This window comes from Dama dama, chromosome 24 (genome assembly GCF_033118175.1).
Source record: "Dama dama isolate Ldn47 chromosome 24, ASM3311817v1, whole genome shotgun sequence".
NCBI classification, from domain to species: Eukaryota; Metazoa; Chordata; class Mammalia; order Artiodactyla; family Cervidae; genus Dama; species Dama dama.
Window position 1 is genome coordinate 12,557,308 of NC_083704.1, and position 19,720 is coordinate 12,577,027.

At 45.4% G+C, this 19,720-nt stretch overlaps 1 protein-coding gene and 1 long non-coding RNA gene across 3 annotated transcripts in view; one reads left to right on the forward strand and one right to left on the reverse strand.

Annotated features, from left to right (window-relative positions):
* CMTM8 (CKLF like MARVEL transmembrane domain containing 8) overlaps positions 1-19,720 on the forward strand; it is a 151,161-nt gene that overhangs the window by 110,246 nt on the left and 21,195 nt on the right. The gene's annotated exons all lie outside the window — the stretch shown is intronic.
* Positions 2,222-6,441, reverse strand: LOC133046148 (uncharacterized). The gene is made up of 3 exons (XR_009690431.1): positions 6,312-6,441; positions 5,103-5,341; positions 2,222-4,135 (listed from the first exon to the last, which is right to left on the reverse strand). It is a non-coding gene; the product is annotated as an uncharacterized LOC133046148 (long non-coding RNA).

The following is a 19,720-nucleotide window of genomic DNA, read 5'->3' on the forward strand; positions in this document are numbered from 1 at the left end:
ATTATCTGGGGTTGACAACCTATGTTATTCCTTTTAAGAAAACCAAATGCCTTTCCCCCAGCTCCCCTTTTTTTTAAATGAATTAGTTCTTTTTTTTTAAAAAGTTTACTTTATTACCTTTTTTTTTTTTTTTGGCTGCGTAGCGTGCAGGATCTTAGTTCCCTGACCAGGGATTGAACCCACAGCCCCTGCAGTTGGAAGCATGGTGTCTTAACTGCTGGACACCTGGGGAGGTCTTAAATTAGCTCTCTTTTGAGACGCTCTTGACATTCCTTGAAATAACTAGACATCCTCTGGGAAGTTCCAAAAGGAAATTCACTGAAGTCTAAAATTGTACTCAATAACTCCTCTCATTCCACCTTTTTGACTTCCTGGGATCCATCTCCTGGTGGAGCCAATTGGATGAGGTTGAGGCCATTGTCTTTTTCAAAATATCCCTGGAGATGAACTCAGACCCTTCTGGATGCCTAGTGCTGTTCTTGTTGTTGTTGTTTTCATTTATTTTTATTAGTTGGAGGCTAATTACTTTACAGAATTGTAGTGGTTTTTGCCATACATTGACATGAATCAGCCATGGATTTACATGCCTAGTGTTTTCAAGGGTGGTCTCGAGCCCTGACAGATGGACAGCTTCTCAGAGGAACTTAGGAGCCAGTTGACAAAAGGCAGGACAAGAATGTGAACTTCTCTGTAAGAGAGTTTGTGGCCAAACGTGTAGGGTCTTACAGAGGTGTCGAGTCATTTGTGAGCTTGAAGCTCTGTGAATATGAAATGAAGCTGAATAAAAAAAGCGCCTGCTTTTCGAATTTGGGAGTAGTTTTCTTGGACAGCAGCATCTTTTGTGGGGACTCAAAATGTATTTGAGGGGGATGAGATGTGAAGAACTGAATCACTTGAGTTGAAGGCTGAGTTTTTCAGTTCAGTTTTTAGAAACCAGTTGCTTACATGGTGAGAGACCTCCTCAGTGCTAAGTTCATTTTTTTTTTTTTTTTTCCTACATCATAGAATATATGGATTGCTATGGGTTTAAAAAAAAATTCTTTTTTGATGTGGACCATTTTTAAGGTCTTTATTGAATTTGTTACACTAGTGCTCCATTTTATATTTTGGTTTTTCAGCCGTGAGGCATATGGGATCTTAGCTTCCCAACCAGGGAGCGAACCTGCACCCCCTGCATTGAAAGGCAGAGTCTGAACCACTGGACTATCAGGGAAGTCTCTCTCCTTTTTTTATGTGAAACATCTTCCATTTATTAATATTTCAGAACTCTACCCTCAGCTGAAATCTGACCAATTGTGAACCCAATCTGAAAGTCTGTTTGCCAATGTGGTAGATATTTTGCTCTGATAAGAAAATACTTTTGTGTATAATTTATTCCTAAAAATGCAGGACAAGACGGTGTTTGAAAACAGAACCACAGACTTACATGTTACTGTTAGAGGCCTGGATATTGGGAAGTGGCTTGGGATCTGAATTTGTAAGTTTTTCCAACTCTCAGGACGGTGGAGGGGGAAGGGGGGGACCCCTGACATCGGTCTGTCACTCTCCAGCCGTGTGTCCTGGGACAGTCACTCGGTTTGGGCATCTCTCTTCATCTGAACTGAGATTGGTGGTAGAATTGACCTCAGAATTGTGACAGGTCTAAGCGTGTGGATCCAGGGAAGGGGCTTGCAGCCCTGCCTGGCCCTTAGGGGCTGCTCAGTAAATGTTAGCTTATTTTTTATGTAAGTCTTAAAACATAGATTAAACAGTAAGTGTAGTCAACCGTGATTACTTCTCTAAAGTCAACTCTTCACATCTGACTTGGTCCATCGCACTTAAAATTACATTTAGCAGGAAAATAAGTGTTCATGTTGGAGGAAAGACTTACTGTTAAAGGGTAGGAGGCAAGAGATACTCCTAATGTTGTCTGGATTTTATTTTGAAACTCACTTATTGCCAGTGAAAAAGTAAATAAAAGTGAGCAGAAGTCTAACCTTTATGAAGGGCAGTTGAACAGCTGTTCTTTGTAAGGACAGACACAGGTACTCTGACTTAGGAGTTACACTGCTATATAAATTTACCCTACAGCGAGCCTGATTGTGTACAAAGTGATATTTGTACAAGGTGATTCCCTGCAGCACTGTTGGCAGAGCAGGAAACCAGAAGCAACTCGCAGAGACTCTATACTTGGGAACATTATGTAGCAGTTTAATGAGAAATAGGATGCTTTGCGTTGGATCATTGAAAAAGCAAGAGAGTTCCAGAAAAACATCTATTTCTGCTTTATTGACTATGCCAAAGCCTTTGACTGTGTGGATCAGAATAAACTGTGGAAAATTCTGAAAGAGATGGGAATACCAGACCACCTGACCTGCCTCTTGAGAAACCTGTATGGAGGTCAGGAAGCAACAGTTAGAACCGGACATGGAACAACAGACTGGTTCCAAATAGGGAAGGGAGTACGTCAAGGCTGTATATTGTCACCCAGCTTATTTAACTTATATGCAGAGTACATCATGAGAAATGCTGAGCTGGATGAAACACAAGCTGGAATCACGATTGCCGGGAGAAATATCAATAACCTCAGGTATGCAGATGACACAACCCTGATGGCAGAAAGTGAAGAAGAACTAAAGAGCCTCTTGATGAAAATGAAAGAGGAGAGTGAAAAAGTTGGCTTAAAGCTCAGCATTCAGAAAACTAAGATCATGGCATCTGGTCCCATCACTTCATGGCAAATAGATGGGGGAACAGTGGAAACAGTGGCTGACTTTATTTTTTGGGGGCTCCAAAATCACTGCAGATAGTAACTGCAGAAATTAAAAGATGCTTACTCCTTGGAAGGAAAGTTATGACCAACCTAGACAGCATATTAAAAAGCAGAGACATTACTTCGCCAACAAAGGTCCATCTAGTCAAAGCTATGGTTTCTCCAGTAGTCGTGTATGGATGTGCTGCTGCTGCTGCTGCTAAGTCGCTTGAGTTGTGTCCAACTCTGTGCGACCCCAGAGACGGCAGCCCACCAGGCTCCCCCGTCCCTGGGTTTCTCCAGGCAAGAACACTGGAGTCGGGTGCCATTTCCTTCTCCAATGCAGGAAAGTGAAAACTGAAAGTGAAGTCACTCAGTCATGCCCGACTCTTCGCGACCCCATAGACTGCAGCCCATTAGGCTCCTCTGTCCATGGGATTTGCCAGGCAAGAACACTGGAATGGGTTGCCATTGCCTTCTCCGATGGATGTGAGAGTTGGACTATAAAGAAAGCTGAGTGGTGAAGTATTGATGCTTTTGAACTGTGGTGTTAGAGAAGACTCTTGAGAGTCCCTTGGACTGCAAGGAGATCCAACCAGTCCATCCTAAAGGATATCAGTCCTGGGTGTTCATTGGAATGACCGATGCTGAAGCTGAAACTCCAATACTTTGGCCACCTGATGTGAAGAACTGACGCATTGGAAAAGACCCTGATGCTGGGAAAGATTGAAGGCGGGAGGAGAAGGGGACAAAAGAGGATGAGATGGTTGGATGGCATCACCAACTCAATGGACATGAGTTTGAGTAAATTCTGGGAGTTGGTGATGGACAGGGAGGCCTGGCGTGCTGCGGTCCATGGGGTTGCAAAGAGTCAGACACGACTGAGCGACTAAACTAACTAATTAACTAACTAAGGATGCTTCCTGGGATTCCCAGGTGGCACTAGTGGTAAATAACCTGCCTGCCAATGAAGGAGATTTAAGAGACATGGGTTTGATCCTTGAATTGGGAAAATCCCCAGGAGAAGGGCATGACAACCTACTTCAATGTTCTTGCCTGGAGAATCCCATGGACAGAAGAGCCTGGAGGGCTACAGTCCATAGAGTTGCAGAGTTGGAGACGACTGAAGCGACCTAGCACACATACACACACAAGATGCTTTCTAAGTTCTTGGAAAAGATCTCTGAAACGTATTGTCAGGACAGCAAGGGGAGGAGGAGGGGGAGAGTTAAGTATAATTTGGGAAAGATGCAGGAGAAACTAATAGCAGCGTTTGCCTCTGGGCGGAAGGAGGGCAGGAGGGATCCACTGTGGCAAGAGAAACCCAAGAGGGATCTGGTGACCAGGAGGCGCCTCACCGTCTGACTCTGTACTTCTCCACTTCCAGCTATGTCAGCGTATTGCCTGTTTGACAAAGTAAAATAATCAGGAGGCGGGAATTCCCTGGTGGTTCAGTGGCTAAGACTCTGAGCTCCCAATGCAGGGGGCCTGGATTCAATCCTTGGTTGGGAACTAGATCTCACATGCCATAACCAAGACCCAGTGCAGCCAAATATAAATAAGTAAATATTTAAATTTTTTTAAAAAAAATTAGAAGGAATTTCCAGCCCAACTTTCCTCTTTTCATAAAGGTGACAGCGGACTGTCACCATAACGGGGCTGAGACCCTGGGAATTTCTTTCTAGGTTTAGGTCTCGGGAATGTATGGCTTTATTTTAATTTTAATTATGAGAAATTCCAAACTGAGTATAATATACTCCCATCTACCTGCTGCCCAGCTTCAGTCATTGTTAATTTATGCTTCTTCTATATTCCTACCCATTCTGCCTCCAGGAAGATTTAGAAGGAAATGTCATTTCACCTGTAAATATTTTAGTAAGTAGCTCTAAAAGATAGGAATTATCTTTTAATATTTTTGGCAATAATTATATTTTTAAAAAATTGTCAACTCCTCAACCCCTTCTCCAGTCACAACACTGTCCCACTTGAAATTTGACCATGGGTTTCTTTTCTCGAAATGTTAATTCTCAGTCTGTACTTTAAGAGGTTTCACCACTTCATTCATCACTGCACCTTGCTTTTTAGATGCTCCCCAGAGAGCTACTTCCAGCATTTCCTACATATGAAGTTTGTTCTCAGCTGGACAGTCTGCTCACTTTGGTCCTGTGAACATATAGTTAATGATGCTGTTGCCTTAATCGGTGGTTCCACTCTTCCATTTAACACTCACTCTGATGAGCTAAGAAGGGTAAGAGGCAACAAAATACTCAGATATTTGTGTAGACTAGCTCTGCTGAGAAGGCAGGCATGGCAGAGCTGTCAAAACCACCCTCAGAAAAAACAACCCACAATGCGAAATAGGTCAGCTCACATCAGGACGCTTGACATAAAAGGCTTTGGGAGTTGCAATCGGTAATGTGCAGAGTGAACTTGAAAGTCAAGGCCCCTGTAGACTTCCTCTTGCAGGCATTCTGCGCTGAGCAGCTGTGTCAGAGAGGGAGCTCCACGAGAAACTTAGGCTTCTCACTGGAGAGCTGTGAGTCTGTTGTCGAAAACCTAAACTGGCCTCAATGCCGCTGCCTCCAGTCCTTAATCAGGTTCCTTGTGCATCTGAAATGGAATTCGAGTTCAGAGAAATGAAAATATATGCCCACACAAACACTTGGACATAAATAATAAAAGCTAAAAAGCGGAAAGAACCGAAATGTCCATCAGCTGATAAATGGACAAGTGACATGCAGTGAGACGTACAATGGAATGTTATTCAGCTGTTGGAAAAGAATCATGCTACTGACACACGCTACAACGCGGAAGCCAGGTGCAAGGGCTGCGTATTGCATAATTCTGTTTATATGAAATGTCCACATCTGCAGAGACAGTAGGTCACTGGTGGCTCAGGGCTCAAGGTGGTGATGGTGGCAAGAAAGGGGCAGAGACTGCTAGTGGGGAAGGAGTTTCTTTAGGGTGATAAAAATATCCCAGAATCATGGTGACACTTGTACAGTTCTGTGAATACATTAAAATGCATTGCAGTGTATGCTTTAAATGGGTAGGTTGTATAGTTTGTAAATTATATCTCAATAGGGACTTCCCTGGTGGTCCCATGGCTAAGATTCTGTACTCCCAATGCAGGGGTCTAGATTTGATTCCTGGTCAGGAAACTAGATCCTACATGCCGCAGCTAAGAGTTCTTATTGGGACAGCTGAAGATCCAGTATGCTGCAACTAAGACCCAGTACGACCAAATAAATAAATATTAAAAAAATAAATTATATCTCAGTAAAGCTATTATTAAATACCATTGACACTTCCCTGGTGGCTCAGTGATAAAGAATCCACCTGGCAATGCAGGAAACACGGGTTTGATCCTGCATCTGGGAAGATCCCACGTGCTGAGGACCAGCTGAGCCTGTGCTCTGCAACAAGAGAGGCCCCTGCAGTGAGAAGCCCCTGCACTGCGGCTAGAGAGTATCCCCTCCCTCCACAGCTGGAGAAAAGCCTGTGCAGCAGCAAAGGCCCAGCACAGCCAAAAAGAAAGAAAGAAATAAAGGTATATTTTAAAGGCATTGGATTTACTTACAGTGCCTTGAAATGTACCCGAGTCTCTTCCTCGGAGTCTGTTTCAGTTTTTGTCTTGGATTCGGGGTGTGGTGCAGCCCCGGGGTTGGGGCGTGTTAGGTGAGATGAGGGAGGAAGGAGATGTGGTTTCCTTTCCTCTCTGAAACTCCATGCCAGTCTTGTTTCTCTCCCTCCCAGATCACTGGGAAACAGAAGTGACTTTATTTGACCCCGTGGTCTTATTTTACTTCCCACTCTTCATTTGAGGTTAGGACAGTGGTTCCTTTAGCAGCTAATGACTTCTTTTTTTCTCTCTCTACCACCACCCCAAAACTTGTTCTTAAAGTATCCTTGTACTTGTTGGGTGACAGTCAGTGACTTTGCTTTTCTGGAGTTTTCCTGTGTTGGCAATTGTTTTGGTCTTCAGAAATCAGTGCTGGTATGAAAAAGACTGCCCCTTTTATTTATCTGACCCAAGAAAGGGAAAGAGTTTAAAAACAACACCTGTAGGACTTCCCTGGTGATCCAGTAGCTAAGACTCCCAATGCAGGGGGCTCGGGTTCAGTCTCTGGTCAGGGAACCAAGATCCCACATGTCATAAGACCTGGCGCAGCCAAATAAATAAGTAAATATTTAAAAAAGAAAAGAAAAGAACCCACGGGAATTCCTTGGTAATCCAGTGGTTAAGACTCCGAAGTTTCCACTTCAGGGGACCCAGGTTCCATCCCTGGTTGCGGAACCAAGATCCTGCAAGCCAAGTGGTTTTGTGACCAAAAAATAAAAAAATAAAAGAACACCCAGGTCAGAGGTGTATTTTCCTGCTGGTGAAAAAGCTGTATCAGCATGCTTCCCTGAGAAATGTGGTGCTATTTAAATGGCATCGGGAACCTAAGTGAGACTTGGGTCATGTACCAGCTTGTTCACTTGACAATCTGCTGCAAATTGAAAACTGTATGGGGAGAAGGGGGGTGCTTCCCCATTGGCTCAGCCACAAAGAATCCACTTGCAATGCAGGAGACATGGGTTTGATCCCTGGGTTGGGAAGATCCCCAGGGAGGAAGGCATGGCAACCCACTCCAGTATTCTTGCCTGGAGAATCCCATGGACAGAGGAGCCTGGTGGGCTACAGTCCATGGGGTCGCAAAGAACCGGACACGACTGAGGCGACTTAGCACTGCACTTGGGGAGAGGGGGAGGAACACACAGCTGGTGAAAGTGTGCGAGTATGTGTGCGCGAGTGTGTGCGTGTGGACTGACTCCACAGACCTCCCTCCTGGGAAGCAGAGGGAGAGACACGTCCTGCCCTGACGTCTTCAGGGGAGCATCCTGGTGGAGAACTCCCAGGTAGGGGAGCCTGACCTTAGTATCCCGAACTACTTTTGAAGAGCAGGGAAATGGTGGCTGTAATTTGCTAGATCAGGAGTAGGCAAACCACGGTCAGGGGGTCCAGCCTGTCCTGGTGCCAGTTTTCAGGAACATTCGTCCAAACGGCCACACCCCTTTGTTTAGATACAGGCTGCTCCCAGGTCTCAGCCACAGAGACGGGTTACTGCAACTGTCTGTCCTGCAAAAGCCTGAGATATTTACACTCTGGCCCTTCACAAAAAAACTTGGTGAACTACAGTGCTCAGTGATGGAATTCCCTTCCCATGGGGGTCCCAGGAAGAGGCCTGGTCCGTGGTACTTGGAAATTGAGTCCTGGTGATACTTAGAAATCCCTTGGCCCACAGTACGAACTCTGGGAATGCTGGCTGTTTCTTTTTATTTTCCCCTGTAAAATGATGCAGGCCCCACCCAAGGCCGATTGGTTCTTTCAGTTGCCGGCATCTTTGGGTGAACTCAGCAGTGGGCTTCTCTGGTGGCCCAGGTGGTGAGGAATCCACCTGCAATGCAGGAGACCTGGGTTTGTTCCCTGAGTGGGAAAGATGCCCTGGAGACGGGAATGGCAAATTTTGCCTGGAAATTCTGATGGACAGAGGAGCCTGGCTGGCTACAGTCATTGGGGTCACAAAGAGTCAGACACGACCGAGCGACTAAGCCCACTCGCACACACAGCACTGAATGGCTTTGAAACGGGCCAGGTGGATTTGGGGCATTTCTGGTGAACCTGGGCTTGTACACCAGCCTTATGTTTGGCTGAGTTGGCTGAGCTTTATTTCTCCATGAGGACTGACCTTCCTTTTCCATCTGTTCACAGTGATCCAACTTCTTTTTTTACTGGTGGTTCGCAATACCACCTATTGGGTCATCTACTTAGGAATGGTCAAGTGTGGTGTCTGAGGCCTGGGCTCAATGCTGTTTGCTTATAACATGGACACATTTCTCAAGTCTAGGAGCTGTATCTCCTGGGTTCACTAACCTGCTTCCATCCACACATGCCCTCAAGTTATCCCCTGTGAAAAATACTCTCTGGGCCTCTCCTTTCCAAAGAGAGAACATGAACTTGTTATAAAGATTATAAATGCCTGTTTGCTGAAATGTTCTGTCTCCAGTGGGCATGCTGCCAATTTAGGGTAATCATCTCGGGTTTATTGACCTGTTTGTCCTCTTCTTACGTGAAGCTTTACTAGGCCTCTCTGCAAGAGTGAAGGTTGGACCTCTTTTTCTCATTTAGGGAATTATCACTGTTAAGCTCGTCTAAGGGAAAAGGAGGTTGGGGGTCTCTCACATCATCATGCCCAGGCAGGAGCTTGGTGACCTGTTTATGGTTTCAGCTCGGCTGGCAGCAGCATCTCACTCCAGTTTTAATGGGAGCTGAGAAGGAGACTCGGGGAGCCGTAGTAATTGTGAACACGTTTATTCTCCCCTCGCTGGCACAGTAGCCATGACACGGAGTCTCTCCTGGCTGACGCAGCAGCCCTAGCAGCATAACCATCACTGCATAACCGTAATGTAGTCACAACATAGCCTCATATGACATAACCGTGATATCGCTCCAGTGTAGCCGCAGTGCCAGGGCTTTCCTGGTGAAGCTCAGACGGGCGTACCACACAGAGTAGTCCGTGACCAAGCCGGTAGCTCGTGATGCACATGCACAGCGCTATACGTGATCTCAGTGTTAATAGTCCTCCTTTACACTACGTGGGGTGAGAGAGTCTGAACACACCATCTCGGATAATTGGCTCTCTCCCCACAGGAGCACCGGTTTCATCACCTGTCTATTGAAATAGTGAAATAGACCTAGGGCTTCCTGGTGTAACTCAGCTAGGAGGAAAAGTTCCAGAAATAGAGATGCATTGTTATTGACTGCCTCGAAAAACACCTCCATGGTGCCTCCTCTTTAGGGAAACAAGATAACAAGTTTCTTGGACGACAAGTTTCTCCCCGGGGAAGGAGGGGATTTGTCTTCCAACATTTAGTGGAAGGAAGATGTGACAGTACCTGTCCAAATTAACCAGTGTTGTTTCCATGAACCTGGGCTTATCAAGTTTTCCAACCAAAAAGATCCCCAACCTCTGAGAGCAAACTCGAGGATCTGAGGGTGAGGCCTGGAGCTACCCAGGTGGGGTTTTTTTTTTTTTTTTTTTAAACAGGGGTGATTTTTATATTTTATACTTAAAATTCCTGCGAGATTTCCCCTCTGCAGCATTTCTGATTCTGATTCTTAGTGAAAAGGTACTCTCTCAGTCTGCTCAGCTACTGTAACAAAATAACATAGGCTAGGGGGCTGATAAGCCACAGAAAAAATTTTGACTGTTTTATGTATTTATTTGACTGTGTTGGGTCTTAGTTATGGTATGTGGGATCTTCGCTGCACCATGTATGATCTTTTTTATTCTTTTAATTGTGGCGCTCAGGCTAAGTCATTGCCACACGTGGGCTCCAGAGCATGTGGCTCACTTGCTGCATGGCATGTGAAATCTTCCCGGACTGGGCATCGAACTTCCGCCCTCTGCATTACAAGGAGAATTTTTTTTTTTTCATATTTTATTTTATTTTTTTATTTTTTTAATTTTTTTATTAGTTGGAGGCTAATTACTTCACAACATTTCAGTGGGTTTTGTCATACATTGATATGAATCAGCCATAGATTTACACGTATTCCCCATCCCGATCCCCGCTCCCACCTCCCTCTCCACCCGATTCCTCTGGGTCTTCCCAGTGCACCAGGCCCGAGCACTTGTCTCATGCATCCCACCTGGGCTGGTGATCTGTTTTACCATAGATAGTATACATGCTGTTCTTTTGAAACATCCTACCCTCACCTTCTCCCACAGAGTCCAAAAGTCTGTTCTGTATTTCTGTATCTCTTTTTCTATTTTGCATATAGGGTTATCGTTAGCATCTTTCTAAATTCCATATATATGTGTTAGTATGCTGTAATGTTCTTTATCTTTCTGGCTTACTTCACTCTGTATAATGGGCTCCAGTTTCATCCATCTCATTAGGACTGATTCAAATGAATTCTTTTTAACGGCTAAGTAATATTCCATGGTGTATATGTACCACAGCTTCCTTATCCATTCATCTGCTGATGGGCATCTAGGTTGTTTCCATGTCCTGGCTATTATAAACAGTGCTGCGATGAACATTGGGGTGCACGTGTCTCTTTCAGATCTGATTTCCTCAGTGTGTATGCCCAGAAGTGGGATTGCTGGGTCATATGGCAGTTCTATTTCCAGTTTTTTAAGAAATCTCCACACTGTTTTCCATAGTGGCTGTACTAGTTTGCATTCCCACCAACAGTGTAAGAGGGTTCCCTTTTCTCCACACCCTGTCCAGCATTTATTGCTTGTAGACTTTTGGATAGCAGCCATCCTGACTGGCGTGTAATGGTACCTCATTGTGGTTTTGATTTGCATTTCTCTGATAATGAGTGATGTTGAGCATCTTTTCATGTGTTTGTTAGCCATCTGTATGTCTTCTTTGGAGAAATGTCTGTTTAGTTCTTTGGCCCATTTTTTGATTGGGTCATTTATTTTTCTGGAATTGAGCTGCAGGAGTTGCTTGTATATTTTTGAGATTAATCCTTTGTCTGTTTCTTCATTTGCTATTATTTTCTCCCAATCTGAGGGCTGTCTTTTCACCTTACTTATAGTTTCCTTTGTAGTGCAAAAGCTTTTAAGTTTCATTAGGTCCCATTTGTTTAGTTTTGCTTTCATTTCCAATATTCTGGGAGGTGGGTCATAGAGGATCTTGCTGTGATTTATGTCGGAGAGGGTTTTGCCTATGTTCTCCTCTAGGAGTTTTATAGTTTCTGGTCTTACATTTAGATCTTTAATCCATTTTGAGTTTATTTTTGTGTATGGTGTTAGAAAGTGTTCTAGTTTCATTCTTTTACAAGGAGAATTTTTAACCCCTGCGCCACCAGGGAGGTTGCAGCCACAGAAATTTCTCTCTTACACTTCTGAAGATGGGAGCGCCAAGGCCACGGCACTGGCAGAGCAGGTGTCTGGTGAGAGCCTGCTTCCTACTTGATAGATTGCTGGCTTCTCGCTGAAGGGGAGAGGGAGCCTCCTGGTGACTCTTTCATAAGGATCCTAACCCCATTCATGACGACTCCAGGCTCATGGTCGAATCATCTGCCAAAGGCCCCACCTCCAGATACCATCATGTTGGGGGTTAGATTTCAGCATATGAATTTGGTGGGGGGAGACACAGACGTTCAGTCTGTTGCAGGTACTTTGTTATTTATCTGTGATAATACCTTTCCCCTAACTTACCTCTGAATCTTTGGCTTAAATTGTTGCTAAGATAATGTGGCTTCCTGGTAGTTCAGGAAGTTCAGCTGGTGAAGAATCCACCTGCAATATGGGAAACCTGGGTTAGATCCCTGGGTTGGGAAGATCCCCTGGAGAAAGGACCGGCTACCTACTCCAGTATTCTGGCCTGGAGAATTCCATGGATTGTATAGTCCATGGGGTCGCAAAGAGTCGGACACGACTGAGCAGCTTTCACTTTCATACTTTGGCAGAGTGCCAGGTTCTCCCCAAGATTAGGTGTGTGTACAGTATTCCTGCTGATCAAAGGATGTCCCCGGGGGCCAGTGGTTGACTGTAAAATGCCAGGTGGGGCATCTGAACCCTCTGCGTGGAGGGCCATCACCCTCCCAGGAGCAGCGGTAGACGATGGCATCACCTAGGATGCAAACACTTTAATGGTACCCATGAAAGAACCCGGCTCAGGATGGCTGGCTTAGAACCTACTCTTAGGGACGCAGATCTGTTCCCAAGAAGCAGAGGCAGCCAGGTGGTGTGGAGGCCAGCCCAGCAGGGCCCCCGCTGCGCTCCTCCCATCTGCTGGCGGTCTCGGCAATGAAACAGATCCTCCCGATAGCTCGCCCACGCTCAGTGACATGACTGGCTCTCCCCTGCAGCTGTTGCCAAAGGAGATGTTGAGAATGTGCCTAGTCTGAAACACTGATGCCAGAAATATCTGTTTCCAAAAGTGCCTCTGGTCCTATGACGCCTGCCTGATGAATCAAATCTGAACTCCCTAACCTACTGGTTTGAGTTCTACAATGTGGCCCCAGCCACCCCGTGTATCTCCCTGCCAACCCTCTGGCCTTTGCCCATATCCTTAAAGCACGTGGGTTCCAAGTCCCAGCCTTGCCCCTGCCTGGAGGGCAGCTACTCCCACCCTGGCCTTCCTGAGGCTGTCAGTCATCTCTGGGCACCCAGACTCATTTATTGCTCCTCCTGAATGAATCGCCCAGCATTTCTTGTCGTGATTGCACTTTCTTGGCCCTTCCCTTGGGCTGTGCTACAGGGTTTTCTTTCATCTCCCTGGCCACACTGAACATTCTGCAAGAGAAAGGGCTGTGTCTTTTTCCTTGCACACACACTGTGGCCCCGTGAAAGCCTGTCTCTTTGTTTGTCCTGGTGTCCAGTAATCTTAGTGACCCTCATCAGCTGTTGGAAGGAGGGAAAAAATGGAGTTTTACACAGATGTGCTATAAATAGGTGCAATCCAGGAAAACTCAAGTTTACATGGAAACTAAATTAAAAGGTAATTCTGCTCCCAAACAGGATTTTAGGCATCTTGTGAATGGCACTTCTCTAAGGTTTATGAATTTTGATTTACAGCAACTTGATACTCTTTTAGGAAAAAAACTTGAATTTGAAACTGTGAAATAAAATTGCCAAAGTAATCCCATTGTATTTTTCTTAGTTGCAGAATGTCAGATTTGGCACACAGGGGAGTTTTGGAGGGCAGCTGGAAGGGTCCGTTCCAAACTGTCAAATTATATAACCTGTTCCACAGCCTCCACTAGTCCTTAATGTAGGAGATATTTCAATTTTTAGAAGACAGGTCAGAAATACTGAAGTATGGAATATACTGATAAGAGAAACTGCCTGGTCAATCTTCAGTAACATGGTGAATGGCCTCCTTCTCCATGTGAATTCTTTTCTGTTGCAGTATTAGGTAAAGCTTCAATCAGTGAGTGTTAAAACCCAGGAGTGTATATTTATATCTGTGTTATAGAGATATGTGATCCTCACCATTAGGAAAGCAACACTTAATTTTTTTTTTTTTTAAATCAACAAAATTGACAGATCCTTAGCTAGACTAAGAAAAGAGAAAAAAGACTGAGATGAAAAAAATCAGAAATGAGAAAAATCAGTAATGAAAGAAACATTACAACTGATGCCACAGAAATAAAAATGCTCTCAAGAGATTATTGCAGACAATTTTACATCGACAAATTGGGCAATCCAGAAGAAACAAATTTTTTGTAACATACTGTCTTCTATGACTGAGTCATAAAGAAATGAAAAATTTGAGCAGACCTATAACTTCAAAAGAGACTAAATCAGTCATCAAAAAACTCCCACCAAAGAAGAACCCTGGACAAGATGGCTTCATTGGAGAATTTTAACAAACATTTAAAGGATTCTTCTCAGAAATTGAAGAGGAGAGAACATGTCCTGTATTCTGTGGAGGCAAGTGTTACCCTGACAGCAAAAGGAGACAAGGATGCTACAAGAAAACTGTAGAGCAGTGTCCCTGTTGAACACAGATGCAAAAATCCTCAGCAAAATACTAGCAAACACAGTTCAACAACACGTTAAAGATACTATACATCATGACCAGATGGAATGTATTACTGAATGCAAGGATGGTTCGCCATATGAAAGTTAATTAGTGTATAACTCACCACATTAACACAATGAAGGACAAAAACTACATGATCATTTCAATTGATGAAAAAAACATTTGACAAAATTCATTACCCTTTCAAGATAAAAATGCCCAGCAAACTAGGAACAAACTCCACGTAAGACTGTATATGAAGACCCATGATTAGCATTGTACTCAGTGGTGAAAAACTGAAAGTTTTCCCTCTGAGATGAGGCAAGGATGTCCACTCTCCCTACTTCCATTCAACAGAGTACTGAAAGTCCTAATGAAATTAGTCAAGAAAAAGAAATAAAAGTCATCCAGATAGGAAATGTGGAGAAGGCCATGGCAACCCACTCCAGTACTTTTCTTGCCTGGGAAATCCCATGGATGGAGGAGCCTGGTAGGCTGCAGTTCATGGAGTTGCTAAGAGTCGGACGCGGCTGAGCGACTTCACTTTCACTTTTCACTTTCATGCATTGGAGAGGGAAATGGCAGCCCACTCCAGTGTTCTTTCCTGGAGAATCCCAGGGATGGCGGAGCCTGGTGGGCTGCTGTCTGTGGGGTCTCACAGAGTCGGACACGACTGATGCGACTTAGCAGCAGCAGCAGCAGCAGATAGGAAATGAAGGAGTGAAATTACCTTTCTTCATAGATGACATAATCTTGTATGTAGAAAACCCTAAATATTCCACCAAAAAAAAAAGCCACTGTTAGAACAAACTAATGAACTAAACAAACTTTCAGGATACAAAATCTACACACAAAAATCCATTCTACTTTAATAAGCTAACATGGAACAGTCCAAAAAGGAATAATCCTATTTATAATAGCATCAAAAAGAATAAAATACATTGGAAGAAACTTAATCAAGGAGGCAAAAGATGTGTACAGTGAAAATTACAAAACACTGCTGGAAGACATTAAAGAGGATACAAATAAGTGGAAAGACATCTGTGTTTGTGATTGGAAGGCTTTATATTGTTAAAATGTTCATACTGCACAAAGCAGTCTACAGATTCAATATAATCCTATCAAAACCCCAAAGGACTTTTTTTTTTCAAAAGCAGGAAAAAATTCTAAAATTCATATAGAATTTCAAAAGATCCCAAATGTCTAAAACATCTTGAGAAAGAAAAGTAAGGCTAGCGGCCTTACGCGTCCTGATTTCAAAACTTATTACAAAGCTGCAGTCGTCAAAACAGTATGGTACTGGCTTAAAGACAGATGTCAAGCTGAGTACTGTCACTATTTAACAATCCTAAGGGAGCAGAATGTCTCTTACTGATTACCAGTCTCAGGAAGGACTCCAGACTCTTCTGCCATTGTATCTTGGTATTAGAGTTACCAAGGCTTTACCTATATGGCGAACAGACACCAGTTTCAGTAGTAGACATCAGTCACTCCTCATTCGCTGGTTCCCCTCATTAGCCAGCACAGGGCAGTTGGCCTGTGAGCACCCCTCTCAAACCACAGTGGAAAGACCTCAGCCCTTCCCCTGTGTAGTCTGAAACACTGAAAGCTGGGGGAGTGCCTGAGGGCTGTTGTGTACATACTAACAGAGGACAGAGGAACATTCGTTGCACTTGAAACAGGAAGAGATATTCCCAGGCAAGGTGATAAGCCCTGCTTAGGTTCTCTGGGTTCTTTATCTTGGGTAATGCAGCATTCCAGGCCCGAGGCTCATTCTTATACAGCTGAGTGAGGGTCAGAATACTGCACAGACAAGACTGTCTTTCCCAACAGCAGACATAGAGCCCAGTGGGTCAGAATAGAGAGCCCAGAAATAAACCCTCATGTCTATGGTCCCAGGTGGCGCTAGTGGTAAAGAACCCGCCTGCCAGTGCAGGAAACTTAAGAGATGTGGGTTCCATCCCTGGTTCTGGAAGATCCCTTGGAGGAGGGCATGGCAACTCACTCCAGTATTCTTGCCTGGAGTATCCCATGGACAGAGGAGCCTGGCGGGCTACAGTCCTCAGGGTCGCAAAGAGTCGGACACAACTGAAGCGACTTAGCATGCACATCTATGGTCACATGATCTTCAACACAAGTGCCACGGCTAAGCAACGGGGAAGGACAGTCTTTTCAACTAATGATATTGGGAAATTTGGATACCTGCAGGCAAAATAATGAAGTTGGATACATCCAATGAAGTTGGACACCTTACCTTACATCATATACAAAAAGGAACTCAAAATGAATTAAAGACCTCAAGATAAGACCTGAATTATAGAGCTCCTAAAAGAAAACATAGGGGGAAATCTTAATGACTTTGTATTCACCAATAGTTTCTTGGATGTAACACCCAAAACAGAAGCCAAAGTAGGGAAAATAAGACTACATCAAATTTTAATAAAATTTCTGCACAGCAAAGGACGTCATCTGTAGACTAAAAAGGCAGCTGACAGAATGAGAGGCTGTATCTGCAAGTCAAGTGTCTGATACAGGATTAAAGTCCAGAATATATAAAGAGCTCCTACAACTTAACAAGAGATTCTGTTTTTAAATGGGCAAAAAACTTGGCTAGACATTTCTCCAAAAAAGATACACAGATGGTCAACAACAAGCTCATGAAAAGCTGCTCAGCGTCACTGATCATTAAGGAAATGCAAATCAAAATCAAATGAGATGTCACCTCACACCCAGTAGGGTAGCAGCTGTCAAAAAGACACAATGACAAGTGTTGCCAAGAATGCGGAGAAATTGGAACCCTTGTGCCCTGCTGGTGGCGGTTTAGTCACTCAGTCCTGTCCAACTCTTTGCAACCCCATGGACTATAACCCACCAGGCTTCTCTGTCCATGGGATTCTCCAGGCAAGAATACTGGAGTGGGTTGCCACTTCCTTCTCCAGGGGATCTTCCTGACCCAGGGAATGAACCAGGTCTCCTGCATTGCAGGCAAATTCTTTACCGACTGAGCAATGAGGGAAGCCATGTGCCCTGCTGGTAGGAATGTAAAATACTATAGCTGCTATGGAAAAAAGTGTATAAAGCTTCATCAAAAAATTGAAAATAGAATTAACATTTAGGTGCTAGGTCTCTCCTTAGGTGCCTGTCTGCTCCCTGAGTAAGAACACACCTCTGCCGGGGACTTCCCTGGTGACTTCCACTGCAGGGGACGTGGGTTTGATTCCGGGTTGGGGAACCAAGATCCCACATGCCTGTGAACCCTCTTCACCTTCCCCAAAAAGAACACACCTCTTTCTTACTCTCTGACAGCCTGGGGCAAGAACTCCAGGGCTTTTCTGTCTGAAAAGGAAGGAAGGAAGGGCCAGAGCTGATCTCCAGGGATACCCATGGGTCTGTCCAGCTGGGGTGGGGCTGCCCCCTCTGCACCAGCCCTTCCAGCTCTCTTTCTGGGAGAGCTGGAACAGTATGGTGCCTTCCTGTTAATGCCAGTCTTCCTGCCTGCAGCGTGTTTGTGCTCATGTCCTGACAGGTGTAGACTGAGCTGGTATTTGGGGGTCAGTTGCACTAGCTGGCAGGTGGTGGGACTCCGAAAAGGTGTCCATAAAAACGTGGAGGTCGGACTCACCTTCAGAGTTTGACATTCTTGATTGTTTCTAGGGGCCAGATGGTGTTTTTTCTCCATTTCCGCAGCTGTGACCTCACTGACCGTCGCCTTCAGCCCCCTCTGAGCCTGGTCTAGCTGGTGCCAAGGGCAAAGACTAATTGGGTCAAGCATGTGATGAAGGTTGCCTGGCCCCAGGTGTTTCCTGGACTGACCATTATGATATATGTGTGCTTGCATGCTCACTCTGTCGTGTCTGACTCTTTGCGACCCCATGGACTGTAGCCCGCCAGACTCCTCTGTTCATAGGATTTTCCTGGCAGGAATATTGGAGTGGGTTGCCATTTCCTTCTCCAGGGATTATGGTGTATAACTCACCCCAGTTTCCTTCTGTTTGAAACAAAAAGGCCTGATAATCATAAACCACGGAATCAAGAATGGCCTTTCCAGCTTCCTAGAAGGAAAGGGATCTGCCACTCGAGAGATCCGAGCTCTTGGCCAAAGATGCACAGCATTATTTTCTACACTCAGAGGCAGTCAGATACCCACAAAGCGTGTGGACCGAGGGAAGGACAGCAGCCTGGACAGACAGCTGCAGAGCTCCCCGACCTGGAATGCAGTGGTCCGACTTCCTTGACATGAGAGTAACTTTTCACACCCGCCGCTGTGGGGCGAGCGCCTGGCATCCTTGGCAGAGGGAAGCAGGTCATACCTCTGTGCTTGGCTTTTATTTCAGGGCTTTTAAGGCTGACATTAAAGAGCGGACGTATGGCTCCTGATGTTGTAGTGTTGACCGCGTGTGAACCGCTCCGTCTAATCTCCTCCCTTCCTGGTGCCTCGGAGGGAAGACAGAGGTGGCAATCCCTGCCCGCATCGTGGACACGGACTCACCCGGGGGCACGTGCCTGCAGGGGGCCCTGATGCAGCGGCGGCAGCATACAGGAAGACTAGTTCATCAAAGATGGGTTTTTGACCTCAGGTGGAGCTACGCCCCTGTGGGCGGTCCTGGGAGGGTCCGTAGCCGAGAGAAACCCCAGACCCGGCTTTGGAGACCACGGCTTTGGACCTGACCTTGCCCAGGGGGCCGTGACCCTCTGCACCATGCGGCTGTGTGTGTCTGAATGAGATGCGTGCTGCGAGTGGCGGTACCAGGGACAGACAGTGATGCCGCTGAGAGCTTCCCCCCATGGAGAAGAGGGAGGTGCTGCTTCGTAGCACACCCCACACCTCCCCGCACCCCACAGTTCCTTTTTCCTTTTCCTTCCTGCTGCTTCCTCCCTATAAGCCTTTTTTTCCTCCTCCTCCTCCTTTTTTTTAGAAATTAAAAAAGATTATTTTTGGAGGCACTGAGTCTTCACTGCTGCAAAGCCTTTTCGCTTGTTACAGCAAGTGGAAGCCTTTTCTCTAGTTACGGCGAGTGGAGGCCTTTTCGCTAGTTAAGGCGAGTGGAGGCCCCTCTCTGGTTGCACTGTTGGGGCTTCTCATTGCTGTGGCTCCTTAATTCTGCAGAGTGCGGGCTCAGGAGTTGTGGTTCACGGGCTTAGTTGCTCCGAGCCATGTGGGAATCTTCCCAGACCAGGGACTGAACCCATGTCTTTGCATTGGCAGGCAGATCCTTAGCTACTGAACCATCAGGGACATCCCCTATAAGCCTGTCATCTCTTTGCTGTTCCTTAAAAGGTATCCCTTTTCCTTCCCCGCTTTGCCCGCACTTCACCCAAACGGAAGGAAATCAGCAAGGAATTTTGCTGAAAGAAGCCAGCAGGGCTGGGAGCCAGGCAAGCATCTGACCTCAGAGGGCTCCCTCAGCCTTGGGGATGTAGGCGGCCTTGGGGTGTCACCAAATCCAGTCTTCTCAC